The 12624-nt window shown below is 51.6% G+C and overlaps 3 non-coding genes across 3 annotated transcripts; all 3 read left to right on the top strand.

Annotated features, from left to right (window-relative positions):
- The first annotated feature begins 2507 nt into the window (after window positions 1–2507).
- Window positions 2508–2579, top strand: TRNAD-GUC (transfer RNA aspartic acid (anticodon GUC)). The gene has a single exon. It is a non-coding gene; the product is annotated as a tRNA-Asp (tRNA).
- Window positions 2580–6905: 4326 nt separating this feature from the next.
- On the top strand, window positions 6906–6977 carry TRNAD-GUC (transfer RNA aspartic acid (anticodon GUC)). Its single transcript has one exon. It is a non-coding gene; the product is annotated as a tRNA-Asp (tRNA).
- Window positions 6978–9842: 2865 nt separating this feature from the next.
- TRNAD-GUC (transfer RNA aspartic acid (anticodon GUC)) lies at window positions 9843–9914 on the top strand. The gene has a single exon. It is a non-coding gene; the product is annotated as a tRNA-Asp (tRNA).
- Window positions 9915–12624: the final 2710 nt, after the last annotated feature.

The following is a 12624-nucleotide window of genomic DNA, read 5'->3' on the forward strand; positions in this document are numbered from 1 at the left end:
ATTAACCTCGGTCCGGGCACACGCGTGAACCCCTACTCTCATCTCAGCCTCTCCTGGTGATACATCACACCTGGGATCGTTTGCTCCCTGTGGGCTGTGGGAAATTTGCTACCAGCACGCCCTGGAAGTGGGGCTCATTCCGCTGCAACGGGAGGTCTTCCCAGGACGCGTCACAGCTCAACGCAAGAGCTCCTGGGTTTCGAAGGCTCTTGCAGCAAGCCTTCACAAAGCAGCAGGGAGCGCCGTTCCAGATGGGAAACTTGAGACTGGATGTCCAGAAAAGCAAGACGTCAGAAGCGAAACCTTTTTCCTGCAGGGTGTGGCATACCATCCGCTTGCTCATTGCGACAGAGGTGGCACTAATGAAGGAAGAGGTCAACGTTACGTTCTTCTTTAAAATGCAAGGCCAGGAAAAGTGGCAGCGGTGGGATTTGAACCCACGCCTCCGAAGAGACTGGAGCCTTAATCCAGCGCCTTAGACCGCTCGGCCACGCTACCTCCCTGCTAGTCGCCGAAAGCGGAACTTGACCCGTTGCCCGGCCCGCTTTAGTGCTTTGCCTTTTCTCCTTGGAAAGTCTGGAGACAGGCAGTGGAAGGGCAGGCAAACTGTCAGGTGCGCAGAGGAGGGGAGACCATGAGGCAAGGTGGGAGATGGGGGCAAGAAGTAAGAAAAAAACTAATCGCAAGCTAGGGCAGGATTCGGAAAGTGAAGCCGAAAAGGGGCTTAGCATGCAGCCCAGGGGTTTCTTTGACTGTCCTAAGCCCACAGGGACTTTGCCGTCCTCAGCTCATGAGACTTGAGATGGGTAGCTTGATTTGCTGAGGAAATGCGGGATGACAGATTCAACTCTGGAGTCAAACATAGCCCGGAACTATCGCCTTAAACTGAGTTTTAAGCCTGGTGCCGATAAAAAGAAAGAAATTAGCCTTAGATCGGGCAAGCCGTTTGACGGGGGAAAATGAGACCCCCTAGGCCAGCTAGGTGGTCGCTGGATGCTGTGCAGACATCAGCAGCTGTTCATTTCATGCCCTCACGTCTCCTCGTTAGTATAGTGGTCAGTATCCCCGCCTGTCACCCGGGAGACCGGGGTTCAATTCCCCGACGGGGAGGTTAAACCTTTTCTGGATTTTTTTTAGTTCTTGACAAATATTCTTGAAGATTAGGCTGAGTCAAGTAGGGAATGGGTGCCAAGAACTGACTCTTTAAGAAAAAAGCACCGGCAACGCTAGTCATCGTACAATATTTGTGCACAATTGCTTACATTAGGCGGCCGGTCCACTTTATTGAGTCCCCCTCAGCACCATTTAGTGCTCCTGTTGTCTGCGAAGTCCAAATTGTAACCCTGAATCAGTTCCTCTTCTGACCCTTTGTATCATGTTACATGACGAGTAATGATCACCTGTTAGCTTTATCCCTAATTATAACTCTCACTCTTTCCCTGCATCTAACCCTAGCTCTAATCCCATCATTAACCTCGGTCCGGGCACACGCGTGAACCCTTACTCTCATCTCAGCCTCTCCTGGTGATACATCACACCTGGGATCGTTTGCTCCCTGTGGGCTGTGGGAAATTTGCTACCAGCACGCCCTGGAAGTGGGGCTCATTCCGCTGCAACGGGAGGTCTTCCCAGGACGCGTCACAGCTCAACGCAAGAGCTCCTGGGTTTCGAAGGCTCTTGCAGCAAGCCTTCACAAAGCAGCAGGGAGCGCCGTTCCAGATGGGAAACTTGAGACTGGATGTCCAGAAAAGCAAGACGTCAGAAGCGAAACCTTTTTCCTGCAGGGTGTGGCATACCATCCGCTTGCTCATTGCGACAGAGGTGGCACTAATGAAGGAAGAGGTCAACGTTACGTTCTTCTTTAAAATGCAAGGCCAGGAAAAGTGGCAGCGGTGGGATTTGAACCCACGCCTCCGAAGAGACTGGAGCCTTAATCCAGCGCCTTAGACCGCTCGGCCACGCTACCTCCCTGCTAGTCGCCGAAAGCGGAACTTGACCCGTTGCCCGGCCCGCTTTAGTGCTTTGCCTTTTCTCCTTGGAAAGTCTGGAGACAGGCAGTGGAAGGGCAGGCAAACTGTCAGGTGCGCAGAGGAGGGGAGACCATGAGGCAAGGTGGGAGATGGGGGCAAGAAGTGAGAAAAAAACTAATCGCAAGCTAGGGCAGGATTCGGAAAGTGAAGCCGAAAAGGGGCTTAGCATGCAGCCCAGGGGTTTCTTTGACTGTCCTAAGCCCACAGGGACTTTGCCGTCCTCAGCTCATGAGACTTGAGATGGGTAGCTTGATTTGCTGAGGAAATGCGGGATGACAGATTCAACTCTGGAGTCAAACATAGCCCGGAACTATCGCCTTAAACTGAGTTTTAAGCCTGGTGCCGATAAAAAGAAAGAAATTAGCCTTAGATCGGGCAAGCCGTTTGACGGGGGAAAATGAGACCCCCCTAGGCCAGCTAGGTGGTCGCTGGATGCTGTGCAGACATCAGCAGCTGTTCATTTCATGCCCTCACGTCTCCTCGTTAGTATAGTGGTCAGTATCCCCGCCTGTCACGCGGGAGACCGGGGTTCAATTCCCCGACGGGGAGGTTAAACCTTTTCTGGATTTTTTTTAGTTCTTGACAAATATTCTTGAAGATTAGGCTGAGTCAAGTAGGGAATGGGTGCCAAGAACTGACTCTTTAAGAAAAAAGCACCGGCAACGCTAGTCATCGTACAATATTTGTGCACAATTGCTTACATTAGGCGGCCGGTCCACTTTATTGAGTCCCCCTCAGCACCATTTAGTGCTCCTGTTGTCTGCGAAGTCCAAATTGTAACCCTGAATCAGTTCCTCTTCTGACCCTTTGTATCATGTTACATGACGAGTAATGATCACCTGTTAGCTTTATCCCTAATTATAACTCTCACTCTTTCCCTGCATCTAACCCTAGCTCTAATCCCATCATTAACCTCGGTCCGGGCACACGCGTGAACCCCTACTCTCATCTCAGCCTCTCCTGGTGATACATCACACCTGGGATCGTTTGCTCCCTGTGGGCTGTGGGAAATTTGCTACCAGCACGCCCTGGAAGTGGGGCTCATTCCGCTGCAACGGGAGGTCTTCCCAGGACGCGTCACAGCTCAACGCAAGAGCTCCTGGGTTTCGAAGGCTCTTGCAGCAAGCCTTCACAAAGCAGCAGGGAGCGCCGTTCCAGATGGGAAACTTGAGACTGGATGTCCAGAAAAGCAAGACGTCAGAAGCGAAACCTTTTTCCTGCAGGGTGTGGCATACCATCCGCTTGCTCATTGCGACAGAGGTGGCACTAATGAAGGAAGAGGTCAACGTTACGTTCTTCTTTAAAATGCAAGGCCAGGAAAAGTGGCAGCGGTGGGATTTGAACCCACGCCTCCGAAGAGACTGGAGCCTTAATCCAGCGCCTTAGACCGCTCGGCCACGCTACCTCCCTGCTAGTCGCCGAAAGCGGAACTTGACCCGTTGCCCGGCCCGCTTTAGTGCTTTGCCTTTTCTCCTTGGAAAGTCTGGAGACAGGCAGTGGAAGGGCAGGCAAACTGTCAGGTGCGCAGAGGAGGGGAGACCATGAGGCAAGGTGGGAGATGGGGGCAAGAAGTAAGAAAAAAACTAATCGCAAGCTAGGGCAGGATTCGGAAAGTGAAGCCGAAAAGGGGCTTAGCATGCAGCCCAGGGGTTTCTTTGACTGTCCTAAGCCCACAGGGACTTTGCCGTCCTCAGCTCATGAGACTTGAGATGGGTAGCTTGATTTGCTGAGGAAATGCGGGATGACAGATTCAACTCTGGAGTCAAACATAGCCCGGAACTATCGCCTTAAACTGAGTTTTAAGCCTGGTGCCGATAAAAAGAAAGAAATTAGCCTTAGATCGGGCAAGCCGTTTGACGGGGGAAAATGAGACCCCCTAGGCCAGCTAGGTGGTCGCTGGATGCTGTGCAGACATCAGCAGCTGTTCATTTCATGCCCTCACGTCTCCTCGTTAGTATAGTGGTCAGTATCCCCGCCTGTCACGCGGGAGACCGGGGTTCCGACGGGGAGGTTAAACCTTTTCTGGATTTTTTTTAGTTCTTGACAAATATTCTTGAAGATTAGGCTGAGTCAAGTAGGGAATGGGTGCCAAGAACTGACTCTTTAAGAAAAAAGCACCGGCAACGCTAGTCATCGTACAATATTTGTGCACAATTGCTTACATTAGGCGGCCGGTCCACTTTATTGAGTCCCCCTCAGCACCATTTAGTGCTCCTGTTGTCTGCGAAGTCCAAATTGTAACCCTGAATCAGTTCCTCTTCTGACCCTTTGTATCATGTTACATGACGAGTAATGATCACCTGTTAGCTTTATCCCTAATTATAACTCTCACTCTTTCCCTGCATCTAACCCTAGCTCTAATCCCATCATTAACCTCGGTCCGGGCACACGCGTGAACCCTTACTCTCATCTCAGCCTCTCCTGGTGATACATCACACCTGGGATCGTTTGCTCCCTGTGGGCTGTGGGAAATTTGCTACCAGCACGCCCTGGAAGTGGGGCTCATTCCGCTGCAACGGGAGGTCTTCCCAGGACGCGTCACAGCTCAACGCAAGAGCTCCTGGGTTTCGAAGGCTCTTGCAGCAAGCCTTCACAAAGCAGCAGGGAGCGCCGTTCCAGATGGGAAACTTGAGACTGGATGTCCAGAAAAGCAAGACGTCAGAAGCGAAACCTTTTTCCTGCAGGGTGTGGCATACCATCCGCTTGCTCATTGCGACAGAGGTGGCACTAATGAAGGAAGAGGTCAACGTTACGTTCTTCTTTAAAATGCAAGGCCAGGAAAAGTGGCAGCGGTGGGATTTGAACCCACGCCTCCGAAGAGACTGGAGCCTTAATCCAGCGCCTTAGACCGCTCAGCCACGCTACCTCCCTGCTAGTCGCCGAAAGCGGAACTTGACCCGTTGCCCGGCCCGCTTTAGTGCTTTGCCTTTTCTCCTTGGAAAGTCTGGAGACAGGCAGTGGAAGGGCAGGCAAACTGTCAGGTGCGCAGAGGAGGGGAGACCATGAGGCAAGGTGGGAGATGGGGGCAAGAAGTAAGAAAAAAACTAATCGCAAGCTAGGGCAGGATTCGGAAAGTGAAGCCGAAAAGGGGCTTAGCATGCAGCCCAGGGGTTTCTTTGACTGTCCTAAGCCCACAGGGACTTTGCCGTCCTCAGCTCATGAGACTTGAGATGGGTAGCTTGATTTGCTGAGGAAATGCGGGATGACAGATTCAACTCTGGAGTCAAACATAGCCCGGAACTATCGCCTTAAACTGAGTTTTAAGCCTGGTGCCGATAAAAAGAAAGAAATTAGCCTTAGATCGGGCAAGCCGTTTGACGGGGGAAAATGAGACCCCCTAGGCCAGCTAGGTGGTCGCTGGATGCTGTGCAGACATCAGCAGCTGTTCATTTCATGCCCTCACGTCTCCTCGTTAGTATAGTGGTCAGTATCCCCGCCTGTCACCCGGGAGACCGGGGTTCAATTCCCCGACGGGGAGGTTAAACCTTTTCTGGATTTTTTTTAGTTCTTGACAAATATTCTTGAAGATTAGGCTGAGTCAAGTAGGGAATGGGTGCCAAGAACTGACTCTTTAAGAAAAAAGCACCGGCAACGCTAGTCATCGTACAATATTTGTGCACAATTGCTTACATTAGGCAGCCGGTCCACTTTATTGAGTCCCCCTCAGCACCATTTAGTGCTCCTGTTGTCTGCGAAGTCCAAATTGTAACCCTGAATCAGTTCCTCTTCTGACCCTTTGTATCATGTTACATGACGAGTAATGATCACCTGTTAGCTTTATCCCTAATTATAACTCTCACTCTTTCCCTGCATCTAACCCTAGCTCTAATCCCATCATTAACCTCGGTCCGGGCACACGCGTGAACCCTTACTCTCATCTCAGCCTCTCCTGGTGATACATCACACCTGGGATCGTTTGCTCCCTGTGGGCTGTGGGAAATTTGCTACCAGCACGCCCTGGAAGTGGGGCTCATTCCGCTGCAACGGGAGGTCTTCCCAGGACGCGTCACAGCTCAACGCAAGAGCTCCTGGGTTTCGAAGGCTCTTGCAGCAAGCCTTCACAAAGCAGCAGGGAGCGCCGTTCCAGATGGGAAACTTGAGACTGGATGTCCAGAAAAGCAAGACGTCAGAAGCGAAACCTTTTTCCTGCAGGGTGTGGCATACCATCCGCTTGCTCATTGCGACAGAGGTGGCACTAATGAAGGAAGAGGTCAACGTTACGTTCTTCTTTAAAATGCAAGGCCAGGAAAAGTGGCAGCGGTGGGATTTGAACCCACGCCTCCGAAGAGACTGGAGCCTTAATCCAGCGCCTTAGACCGCTCGGCCACGCTACCTCCCTGCTAGTCGCCGAAAGCGGAACTTGACCCGTTGCCCGGCCCGCTTTAGTGCTTTGCCTTTTCTCCTTGGAAAGTCTGGAGACAGGCAGTGGAAGGGCAGGCAAACTGTCAGGTGCGCAGAGGAGGGGAGACCATGAGGCAAGGTGGGAGATGGGGGCAAGAAGTGAGAAAAAAACTAATCGCAAGCTAGGGCAGGATTCGGAAAGTGAAGCCGAAAAGGGGCTTAGCATGCAGCCCAGGGGTTTCTTTGACTGTCCTAAGCCCACAGGGACTTTGCCGTCCTCAGCTCATGAGACTTGAGATGGGTAGCTTGATTTGCTGAGGAAATGCGGGATGACAGATTCAACTCTGGAGTCAAACATAGCCCGGAACTATCGCCTTAAACTGAGTTTTAAGCCTGGTGCCGATAAAAAGAAAGAAATTAGCCTTAGATCGGGCAAGCCGTTTGACGGGGGAAAATGAGACCCCCCTAGGCCAGCTAGGTGGTCGCTGGATGCTGTGCAGACATCAGCAGCTGTTCATTTCATGCCCTCACGTCTCCTCGTTAGTATAGTGGTCAGTATCCCCGCCTGTCACGCGGGAGACCGGGGTTCAATTCCCCGACGGGGAGGTTAAACCTTTTCTGGATTTTTTTTAGTTCTTGACAAATATTCTTGAAGATTAGGCTGAGTCAAGTAGGGAATGGGTGCCAAGAACTGACTCTTTAAGAAAAAAGCACCGGCAACGCTAGTCATCGTACAATATTTGTGCACAATTGCTTACATTAGGCGGCCGGTCCACTTTATTGAGTCCCCCTCAGCACCATTTAGTGCTCCTGTTGTCTGCGAAGTCCAAATTGTAACCCTGAATCAGTTCCTCTTCTGACCCTTTGTATCATGTTACATGACGAGTAATGATCACCTGTTAGCTTTATCCCTAATTATAACTCTCACTCTTTCCCTGCATCTAACCCTAGCTCTAATCCCATCATTAACCTCGGTCCGGGCACACGCGTGAACCCCTACTCTCATCTCAGCCTCTCCTGGTGATACATCACACCTGGGATCGTTTGCTCCCTGTGGGCTGTGGGAAATTTGCTACCAGCACGCCCTGGAAGTGGGGCTCATTCCGCTGCAACGGGAGGTCTTCCCAGGACGCGTCACAGCTCAACGCAAGAGCTCCTGGGTTTCGAAGGCTCTTGCAGCAAGCCTTCACAAAGCAGCAGGGAGCGCCGTTCCAGATGGGAAACTTGAGACTGGATGTCCAGAAAAGCAAGACGTCAGAAGCGAAACCTTTTTCCTGCAGGGTGTGGCATACCATCCGCTTGCTCATTGCGACAGAGGTGGCACTAATGAAGGAAGAGGTCAACGTTACGTTCTTCTTTAAAATGCAAGGCCAGGAAAAGTGGCAGCGGTGGGATTTGAACCCACGCCTCCGAAGAGACTGGAGCCTTAATCCAGCGCCTTAGACCGCTCGGCCACGCTACCTCCCTGCTAGTCGCCGAAAGCGGAACTTGACCCGTTGCCCGGCCCGCTTTAGTGCTTTGCCTTTTCTCCTTGGAAAGTCTGGAGACAGGCAGTGGAAGGGCAGGCAAACTGTCAGGTGCGCAGAGGAGGGGAGACCATGAGGCAAGGTGGGAGATGGGGGCAAGAAGTAAGAAAAAAACTAATCGCAAGCTAGGGCAGGATTCGGAAAGTGAAGCCGAAAAGGGGCTTAGCATGCAGCCCAGGGGTTTCTTTGACTGTCCTAAGCCCACAGGGACTTTGCCGTCCTCAGCTCATGAGACTTGAGATGGGTAGCTTGATTTGCTGAGGAAATGCGGGATGACAGATTCAACTCTGGAGTCAAACATAGCCCGGAACTATCGCCTTAAACTGAGTTTTAAGCCTGGTGCCGATAAAAAGAAAGAAATTAGCCTTAGATCGGGCAAGCCGTTTGACGGGGGAAAATGAGACCCCCTAGGCCAGCTAGGTGGTCGCTGGATGCTGTGCAGACATCAGCAGCTGTTCATTTCATGCCCTCACGTCTCCTCGTTAGTATAGTGGTCAGTATCCCCGCCTGTCACCCGGGAGACCGGGGTTCAATTCCCCGACGGGGAGGTTAAACCTTTTCTGGATTTTTTTTAGTTCTTGACAAATATTCTTGAAGATTAGGCTGAGTCAAGTAGGGAATGGGTGCCAAGAACTGACTCTTTAAGAAAAAAGCACCGGCAACGCTAGTCATCGTACAATATTTGTGCACAATTGCTTACATTAGGCAGCCGGTCCACTTTATTGAGTCCCCCTCAGCACCATTTAGTGCTCCTGTTGTCTGCGAAGTCCAAATTGTAACCCTGAATCAGTTCCTCTTCTGACCCTTTGTATCATGTTACATGACGAGTAATGATCACCTGTTAGCTTTATCCCTAATTATAACTCTCACTCTTTCCCTGCATCTAACCCTAGCTCTAATCCCATCATTAACCTCGGTCCGGGCACACGCGTGAACCCTTACTCTCATCTCAGCCTCTCCTGGTGATACATCACACCTGGGATCGTTTGCTCCCTGTGGGCTGTGGGAAATTTGCTACCAGCACGCCCTGGAAGTGGGGCTCATTCCGCTGCAACGGGAGGTCTTCCCAGGACGCGTCACAGCTCAACGCAAGAGCTCCTGGGTTTCGAAGGCTCTTGCAGCAAGCCTTCACAAAGCAGCAGGGAGCGCCGTTCCAGATGGGAAACTTGAGACTGGATGTCCAGAAAAGCAAGACGTCAGAAGCGAAACCTTTTTCCTGCAGGGTGTGGCATACCATCCGCTTGCTCATTGCGACAGAGGTGGCACTAATGAAGGAAGAGGTCAACGTTACGTTCTTCTTTAAAATGCAAGGCCAGGAAAAGTGGCAGCGGTGGGATTTGAACCCACGCCTCCGAAGAGACTGGAGCCTTAATCCAGCGCCTTAGACCGCTCGGCCACGCTACCTCCCTGCTAGTCGCCGAAAGCGGAACTTGACCCGTTGCCCGGCCCGCTTTAGTGCTTTGCCTTTTCTCCTTGGAAAGTCTGGAGACAGGCAGTGGAAGGGCAGGCAAACTGTCAGGTGCGCAGAGGAGGGGAGACCATGAGGCAAGGTGGGAGATGGGGGCAAGAAGTGAGAAAAAAACTAATCGCAAGCTAGGGCAGGATTCGGAAAGTGAAGCCGAAAAGGGGCTTAGCATGCAGCCCAGGGGTTTCTTTGACTGTCCTAAGCCCACAGGGACTTTGCCGTCCTCAGCTCATGAGACTTGAGATGGGTAGCTTGATTTGCTGAGGAAATGCGGGATGACAGATTCAACTCTGGAGTCAAACATAGCCCGGAACTATCGCCTTAAACTGAGTTTTAAGCCTGGTGCCGATAAAAAGAAAGAAATTAGCCTTAGATCGGGCAAGCCGTTTGACGGGGGAAAATGAGACCCCCCTAGGCCAGCTAGGTGGTCGCTGGATGCTGTGCAGACATCAGCAGCTGTTCATTTCATGCCCTCACGTCTCCTCGTTAGTATAGTGGTCAGTATCCCCGCCTGTCACGCGGGAGACCGGGGTTCAATTCCCCGACGGGGAGGTTAAACCTTTTCTGGATTTTTTTTAGTTCTTGACAAATATTCTTGAAGATTAGGCTGAGTCAAGTAGGGAATGGGTGCCAAGAACTGACTCTTTAAGAAAAAAGCACCGGCAACGCTAGTCATCGTACAATATTTGTGCACAATTGCTTACATTAGGCGGCCGGTCCACTTTATTGAGTCCCCCTCAGCACCATTTAGTGCTCCTGTTGTCTGCGAAGTCCAAATTGTAACCCTGAATCAGTTCCTCTTCTGACCCTTTGTATCATGTTACATGACGAGTAATGATCACCTGTTAGCTTTATCCCTAATTATAACTCTCACTCTTTCCCTGCATCTAACCCTAGCTCTAATCCCATCATTAACCTCGGTCCGGGCACACGCGTGAACCCCTACTCTCATCTCAGCCTCTCCTGGTGATACATCACACCTGGGATCGTTTGCTCCCTGTGGGCTGTGGGAAATTTGCTACCAGCACGCCCTGGAAGTGGGGCTCATTCCGCTGCAACGGGAGGTCTTCCCAGGACGCGTCACAGCTCAACGCAAGAGCTCCTGGGTTTCGAAGGCTCTTGCAGCAAGCCTTCACAAAGCAGCAGGGAGCGCCGTTCCAGATGGGAAACTTGAGACTGGATGTCCAGAAAAGCAAGACGTCAGAAGCGAAACCTTTTTCCTGCAGGGTGTGGCATACCATCCGCTTGCTCATTGCGACAGAGGTGGCACTAATGAAGGAAGAGGTCAACGTTACGTTCTTCTTTAAAATGCAAGGCCAGGAAAAGTGGCAGCGGTGGGATTTGAACCCACGCCTCCGAAGAGACTGGAGCCTTAATCCAGCGCCTTAGACCGCTCGGCCACGCTACCTCCCTGCTAGTCGCCGAAAGCGGAACTTGACCCGTTGTCCGGCCCGCTTTAGTGCTTTGCCTTTTCTCCTTGGAAAGTCTGGAGACAGGCAGTGGAAGGGCAGGCAAACTGTCAGGTGCGCAGAGGAGGGGAGACCATGAGGCAAGGTGGGAGATGGGGGCAAGAAGTGAGAAAAAAACTAATCGCAAGCTAGGGCAGGATTCGGAAAGTGAAGCCGAAAAGGGGCTTAGCATGCAGCCCAGGGGTTTCTTTGACTGTCCTAAGCCCACAGGGACTTTGCCGTCCTCAGCTCATGAGACTTGAGATGGGTAGTTTGATTTGCTGAGGAAATGCGGGATGACAGATTCAACTCTGGAGTCAAACATAGCCCGGAACTATCGCCTTAAACTGAGTTTTAAGCCTGGTGCCGATAAAAAGAAAGAAATTAGCCTTAGATCGGGCAAGCCGTTTGACGGGGGAAAATGAGACCCCCTAGGCCAGCTAGGTGGTCGCTGGATGCTGTGCAGACATCAGCAGCTGTTCATTTCATGCCCTCACGTCTCCTCGTTAGTATAGTGGTCAGTATCCCCGCCTGTCACGCGGGAGACCGGGGTTCCGACGGGGAGGTTAAACCTTTTCTGGATTTTTTTTAGTTCTTGACAAATATTCTTGAAGATTAGGCTGAGTCAAGTAGGGAATGGGTGCCAAGAACTGACTCTTTAAGAAAAAAGCACCGGCAACGCTAGTCATCGTACAATATTTGTGCACAATTGCTTACATTAGGCGGCCGGTCCACTTTATTGAGTCCCCCTCAGCACCATTTAGTGCTCCTGTTGTCTGCGAAGTCCAAATTGTAACCCTGAATCAGTTCCTCTTCTGACCCTTTGTATCATGTTACATGACGAGTAATGATCACCTGTTAGCTTTATCCCTAATTATAACTCTCACTCTTTCCCTGCATCTAACCCTAGCTCTAATCCCATCATTAACCTCGGTCCGGGCACACGCGTGAACCCTTACTCTCATCTCAGCCTCTCCTGGTGATACATCACACCTGGGATCGTTTGCTCCCTGTGGGCTGTGGGAAATTTGCTACCAGCACGCCCTGGAAGTGGGGCTCATTCCGCTGCAACGGGAGGTCTTCCCAGGACGCGTCACAGCTCAACGCAAGAGCTCCTGGGTTTCGAAGGCTCTTGCAGCAAGCCTTCACAAAGCAGCAGGGAGCGCCGTTCCAGATGGGAAACTTGAGACTGGATGTCCAGAAAAGCAAGACGTCAGAAGCGAAACCTTTTTCCTGCAGGGTGTGGCATACCATCCGCTTGCTCATTGCGACAGAGGTGGCACTAATGAAGGAAGAGGTCAACGTTACGTTCTTCTTTAAAATGCAAGGCCAGGAAAAGTGGCAGCGGTGGGATTTGAACCCACGCCTCCGAAGAGACTGGAGCCTTAATCCAGCGCCTTAGACCGCTCAGCCACGCTACCTCCCTGCTAGTCGCCGAAAGCGGAACTTGACCCGTTGCCCGGCCCGCTTTAGTGCTTTGCCTTTTCTCCTTGGAAAGTCTGGAGACAGGCAGTGGAAGGGCAGGCAAACTGTCAGGTGCGCAGAGGAGGGGAGACCATGAGGCAAGGTGGGAGATGGGGGCAAGAAGTGAGAAAAAAACTAATCGCAAGCTAGGGCAGGATTCGGAAAGTGAAGCCGAAAAGGGGCTTAGCATGCAGCCCAGGGGTTTCTTTGACTGTCCTAAGCCCACAGGGACTTTGCCGTCCTCAGCTCATGAGACTTGAGATGGGTAGCTTGATTTGCTGAGGAAATGCAGGATGACAGATTCAACTCTGGAGTCAAACATAGCCCGGAACTATCGCCTTAAACTGAGT

Source organism: Ambystoma mexicanum, chromosome 1p (assembly GCF_040938575.1).
Source record: "Ambystoma mexicanum isolate Mex_15411 chromosome 1p, UKY_AmexF1_1, whole genome shotgun sequence".
Lineage (NCBI taxonomy): Eukaryota > Metazoa > Chordata > Amphibia > Caudata > Ambystomatidae > Ambystoma > Ambystoma mexicanum.